Consider the following 6,821-nt stretch of genomic DNA (forward strand, 5'->3'; position numbering starts at 1 on the left):
TGGACACAGACAAGGCCGTGAGTGAAGGCTGAAGGCTGGACCTGGATGGAGACAGCATCGGGGATGTCTGAAACGTCATGGGTCCTATCTAGCAGCTTGGGTAGACAGGGTGATGTTTCCTACCTTAACCAGCTCACCACCAAGCTCACTGGATGGTTCTGCCTCGCTCCTGCAGCCTTTGAGAGCCCCTGTTGGCCTGGGTAAGTCTGGCTCATCCTGTTTCTCCACAGAACCTCTTCTGCTGCTTTATTCGTGAGAAGCCTAGCACGTGGCTGACTTTGGCCACCAGCAAGCTTCCTAGGGCAAACTCTCACCCAGCTCTGGTGGGGATCAAGCACTCAGGCCTTAGGGATGGCTCGCAGCCTAGACCAGTCCAGTCAAAATCGCTTGTCACTCCCCTCTGCCCACACTGACTGGTTCAGATGTGGGCATGTGTGCTGGGCACAGCCGGTCAGAATCCTCCCACAGATTGACACGTGGACCCTGGAAGAGCCTTCCTGTTGGAGCCTGAGCTGTGAGGACTTGGGGTTCCATAGCCATGCTTCCCTGGGGCTTGAGAGCCTGGTGTGGGTCTCAGTACCACTGGAGAGGCAAGGAAAGGCGGATATGGAAAGAACACACACTGGATGATGTCGTCTTGCCTGAAATCATTATGACTCAGACTGCCCCGATACAGGGCCCTCGATCTTTCTCTCTTCCCATTTAGGATCACGTGGAATGGGCTTTTTTTTCCCTCATACCCAACAGTCTTGACTGGTATAGCAGCTGGATCTTTGGTGAGGGGTCCCTATTTTGAACACTATTTGGCAGTGGAAGGAATCTGTCTTAAGGAGATCCCATGGTTTTGGTGTCAGATAGTCCTGTGGTCTGCTGTGATTTCAGAGATTTATTCATAACTGGGCACTTGGAGAGAGGCGACAAATGCGAGGAGCTTGGAGTCATCAAACAAAATCCCTGGAAGATAGTGCTGAGCTCAGCCCCAGCCATCAGGAGAGGGAGCTGAGCAGGCGCAGGAAGAGTGAGGGCCAGCCTGGGCAGCAGGACCAGGTGAAGAAGGCCCAGGTGAGGAGAGGCCAGGCCAGGGGCCAGGATGGCGTCTGTCTCCCCCACCCTCCATCCACCCGTTTTGCATGCGAGGCGGCATGCCATCTGCCGACAACAGAGGGTCCAATGACGTTGTTCCAGCCCTCACAGTGTCTAGCGGAGAAGAGAGAGATTAGGGAAGCAGCTAAAGAGCAGAAATTCATGGTGGCATGGAGCAAGCGATAGGAGTACCTCACGGTCAGGGGGTTGAGGGAGGCTTCCTTGAAGAAGTGATATTTAAATCCACGTAGATATGAACGCTTAGATGTAAGAACCATGTTTTAATCTACATCTTGTAGGACAAAAATGGGCAGCAGCACAATCACAGTGTGTGGTCATTCTCAGATCCCACGCCTGACATATAGAACACATTTAGCAATTGTAGCTATTGCAAATACCCATGATTTCTGGATTAAGCAGAGAAGGGCTGCTAACTGCAACTTGTTCTCATGTCAATAATTTTGTCTCCTGTTTTGATCGAAAAGGATGGAGGTATCTGGAATGTAGATATGCAGATGGTGAAAAAGAGGGTGACCACTTTTGTTTGGGAGGCCCCTTGGTTTCTGCAGCTGTCCGGTGAACATGCATTGATTGAGTGGCCACCCAGCCGTGCAAACTCTTTGTCCTGGTCTCTGAAAACATGTCTTTGATTCCATGTAAACAGTCCTCTAGCCACTTTTTTGATAATAAGCCATATGTGGTCAGGAGCTATCTATTTTCAGTCTAATTAAACAAACTGCAGATATTTATTAAGTGCCAACTATGTGCCAAGGCTGGTCCAGGCACTAAAGACAGGGGGACGGAAGGCATATCGCTGCAAGAGTCCTGGGAGGAAGAGAGGCAAGTGAGGTAGGTTCGCTGCAGGGAGTGACAGATTTTTGGAATGCTGGAGAAGCAGAGGAAGGAGGGGTTGATTCTTCCTGGGGAAGGGGCTAAGGCGTAGCCACAAGCAGATGTGACTTTCAAGGAGGTGGACATCCCTAAGGTGGCAACAGTATTCCTAGTTAGACACCCTGTGGCCAAAGTCTGGAGATTTCAGTGGCCTCCTTGGCTTGTGTGGGGGCTTTTTTAGGAAGAGGGGGAAATCAGACTGGAGCAGCAGATGGTGTGGACGGTTAGCAGAGTCTGGACTATGACGGTAAGGAGATCCTGACAGGTTTGAGTCAGGATTTGAGGTGAGTAGAGGGCATTCTGGAAAGATGACGTGGATGTGTGAGGAGTGGACCAGGCAAGCTGGGGTTGAAGGACAGCGGGGGCTATAGAAACAGCTCTGATGAGACGTAGTGTTGGCCTGAGCCAGTTGGATGGCAGGTGAGGGTTTCCAGGAGGTTTGGATGGAAGTTAGCCAGATGTTCCAAGAGATCAGACGTGAGGCTGGAGGAATCGAGGTGCTGACAGGTCCAAGTGCATTTCATCCACTTACCTGGGGCATGTGTCCCCTCTGCTTTTCCATGAGCCTCAGGACGTTTAGGAGAGAAGGAGGTAGGAGGGGAGGGGGCAGGAATGGGGCAGAGATGAGAGGCCAGCTGCACCCTGATTCCCTGCAGGAACAAGAGCAGGGAGGCTGGGTGGTGCACACAGGTAGAGTCCCTCTCCTGAGGTGTGCAGAGTGCCGCTCTGGGAGGAAAGCAATGGGTCCAGGAACCAAGAGGCATGACCAGACCCTGGCACGTAAATGTCGGGGATTCTAGGAAACTTCCAGATGGGCAGCTGCTTCTCTGCAGGTTCCTATGGGCTTAGCTGCAGAAGAGGACAAAACACTAGCAACAGTCTTGTCTTATCCATTTTCTCCCTTCTTCTAAAGTTAAAAAACAACCTCAAAATTCTCAAACTACAATTTCAAATGTACAAAACCAGGCAATTAGGCTTGCATATTGTAAAGGGAATCCCTGAGAATTGAAAAATACTATGAACTCTCTAGTTACAACTCACATTTAAGCACAATGTTCATTGATGTGTGTCCAGCATTTTGTACCTGCTTCCGATTCTGCTGTCTTCCTCCACGAGAACACAGTGGCCGTCAATCCAACGTGCCTCAGCTTGAAGCAGAAGAGCAGTTACTCCTGTGGCCCCTTGTCTCAGCTGAATGACGCCGTTCCCTCGGCCTAATCCTTCTTATCACTAGTACCAGCACTTTTGTTTTTGTTTTCTATTTAATTGGAGAGAAGGAAAACGTGTTAATTTAATACAAATAGTAAGTTAATAAGCACCAATAAACAAAGTTGGAGGGAGACCCTGACACAGGCAACCTGCCTGCAGCCAGGCAGCACCACCATGCCAGAGTTCAGAGTTCCTTCCAGAAACGCCATGCCATGGGTTCAGATACGTGTGTAGGGGAGAGCTCATAAATGTCAGTGTATGAACGCGCTGTATGTGACCACCAGCTACCTAAAATTGAGGACCACGTGGCTTTCATTTACAGATCTCTTTATGTAAAACTCTCTTCCACTTCTTCCCTTAAAAATGTGAGTGGGCTAGTTAAGGCTCCCATTTGTGAAAGGTGAGCACTTATCGATAGGCTTCACCCTACTGTGTCAGCCAGTGGAGGGGGAGAGAAACAGGAAGAGCAGAGAGTGATTCCTGAAAGACGGAAGTAACACCCTGTGAGCAGCAGATGGAAACGTCAACTAGGACGAATACGTTTAAGACACAGCCTTAACGAAATAAGACTGGAAAGCTCTGGAACAGCCGCAATCAGAGAATAGGAAAGACTCTTAGAATCAAAATAAAGTAAGGGGAAAATAAAAGAACTTCACAGGACAGTGTGAAGATAAAGCTGAAAAAAATCTCCCCAAAGTAGATAAGACAAAGAAATAGAAAATAGGAGATGGAAGAGGAGACTTGAGGAGTGTCATCTAAGAGTTTAACATCCAGTGAATAGAAGTTCTGGGAAGAAAACAGACGAGGTGGGGAAAGTAAGCATTAGCTAAGAAATAATAAGTGAATTTTCCCTAGAATTTCAGGGGATGAGTTTCTGGATTGACATCACTTATCGATTACCCCGAACAATGAATGAAAAAAGACACATGTTAAATAATATGGGCACGACATTTTCCCATAAGAGGGATGGAAACACAGTCCTAAAATTCCCAGTGGAAAAAACCAGGTCCTGTAGAGAGGCTCAGGAATCAGGAGTCAGCGGTGTCAGACTTGCCAAAGCAGATGGTAAGCAGAGGGAAGGCCCGAGCAGCCCTGCCAGCCAGAGGAAGAGACCTCTCCACCCAGATGAGAAGGGAACACTTTCCCAGGAAGGTAGGAGGTAGTCCAGCAAGACAAGGAGGAAATCAAAGAAGCAGAGGACACGGACCCGGAAACAGGCTTACAGTAATATTTTTATTCTTAGAATAATCTGATGATGGTGCTATGCAAGTATTATGATGGCATGGGGCATGGGGGGGGGGTCCCTGCAAGGCGCTACCTTTTGGCTCCCCATGGGAAGGAGCACTAGATGGTGACAGAAATAAGCAGGGGAAGACGGTCAGGTAAGCTCATTACTCGGAATACACAGGCATAACCAGAAGACCCAGCTAGGAACTGGTTGTTTCTGGGGAGAAGAGCTGGGTCCAGGAGACGGGAAGGAGGAGGAGAGGTGATTGTCAAGTAAGCAGTTTTTGATGTTGTTAAATATTCTTTTTATCATGAACTGAATCGAAACACAAAATTGTGTGCACGTATTACTTCAATGTAAATTTTTACGACTCTGTGAAATCAATGATCCAAGTGCACCTGAGCTCGAGGCCCGGCCAGGCCAGCACTGCCCCACGGGCATGGCGAGCAGTGGGCACGCCTGGCTTTCTGCCTGGCCCTGGGTTTAAGGTCCTGCAGGCCTGCGCGGCTGCAGCAGGCGTTGCAAGGTTCTGGGTAGAGAACGCTTCCACCCTCCGTCTGGCACCCTCGGCACCAGGCAGCACCGGCCTCCGCCGTTTTCCTCCCTCAGTTGCTGGTTTTCACGAAAACCCCCTGCGGTGCACGGTGGCCCCCTGGTCCCCTCCCGTGCGCCCTCCCCCTCCCCGCCCCAGTCCCACCCGCTCCCGCCCGGCCGCCGCCTCCGGGCGCTCCCGCTGCCCCCATCGCGGGCCGCCCCTCCCCCGCCGCTGCCTGCGGCCGCTGGAATCCCTGTCGCCCTGGGACTCAGCTGACAGCGGACAGACAATGGTATTTCCCATCAGCCTGGGTATCAGGAGCCGGCCTTATCCAGCGGTGTTTTTCTATTAGTCTAACACCCCATTGTCCACCCCTTATCACTGAAATGTTGATGTCATGCCTGGCTTGGAAGTGGTTTCTGCGTTGGTGCTGGGACAGCTTCGCTTTAATTGGGGGAGGGGGAGGGGTGGAGGAGCCCCTTTATCAGAATTCTCACGAGAATTCACCCCTTTTCTCCTTCCAGCAGGGCCACCTAGGGCGCCATGGGGGGGGGGCGGTCCCCAGTCACAACTCCTGGTCTTTCTCTCTGGCCCTGGGCCTCCACCCAGCTGGCCTCCTTCAAAACTGAGATAGTAAGGAGTGGGGTGAGAGTTCAGTGGCACTTTTGTCCCCGTGTGCTTGGGACTGGGGGATCTTGAGACCTGACAGGACCCTGTGTAGATGGTGAGCTCTGGGCTGCCCTAGGGGCTTTTCCTGCAGCCTCTGGAGACCTCTCCTGAGTAGCTTGGAGTAGTAGGAGGGCAGCCAGCTGCAAAGGTCCACCTGAGCACAAATTGGAAAACTCACCTCCACCCCAGCACCGCTGCCCACAGGGCCAGTCCTAAGGAAAGCCTTGGAAATAAATACCATATGCTGTCTCCAGGGACCAGCCCTTCTTGGCTTCTGTTTGTACATAGTGGAGGCCTGAGAACAGGAAGATAGTTCTGTATGTGTGCATATGTGTGCATGTGTGTGCACCTGAGTGTGTGTGTGTGTGTCAGGGGTGTGTGTGTGGATGTAAGGGGTGTGGTGTTGTAAGCTACCCCGGGAATCTGGCTAACAGAAGACAGGGTGCACTCAGCTGGGGTAGGCTCTGCTGCAGTCTTCCCAGACTCATCTGTTAGGAGGCACAGTGGGGTAGCCTCTCAGGGGCTGAGGGGTTGTGGAGAGGGCAGAAGTGAGATAATTAAGCCCTTAGCCTGGCATGTAGTATACACTCAGTAAATGGAGACTATTTATAGTTTAACTCTATGAGGGCTTTAGTCCCAAAGCCTGTTGTATGCAACTGGTAGCAAAACAGAATAGAAATGGGGGTTGAGGCCCTTATCCTCACACCCCTCCTTGGAGAGCCTGGGCAGAGAGAAGGAGGCTGGGCCAGGATGCATTGGGCAAATTGAGTCTTCTGGGCCTCAGGTTCCTGCCTGATGTTAAGAAGAAATAGGGCTGGGGATGCCTGTAGAGTCAAAATTTATATTAAACAACTCTGTTCACATGCTCCTGAAACCCAGTTGGCAAGCTCTATTTTAAGGTGAGTGGGTCCTGCTGCCCCCAGGAGCATGAGAAGCTCAGCACCTGTCTGATAACACACAGGATGCAGCTCGGCTCCTGGGCCACCCAGCGCCAGCTGCCCTCACATGCTCAGGAGGAGCGCTCAGCACAGCTGTGAAGCCCAGTGTGAGCAGAGGCCCAGCACAGCCCAGGCCAGGGGTCCAGGCAGGCTCCATGAGGCCATGAGGCCCATCGGGAAGAATCTTTGTACCAATCTCAGAGCTAAGGCAGCTAGAGGCACTTGCAGAAGGCTAGAGTGCAAATCTCGTCTTTTGAGTCCAAAACTG

Source organism: Marmota marmota, unplaced genomic scaffold, assembly GCF_001458135.2.
Source record: "Marmota marmota marmota unplaced genomic scaffold, marMar, whole genome shotgun sequence".
In the NCBI taxonomy this organism is placed as follows: domain Eukaryota; kingdom Metazoa; phylum Chordata; class Mammalia; order Rodentia; family Sciuridae; genus Marmota; species Marmota marmota.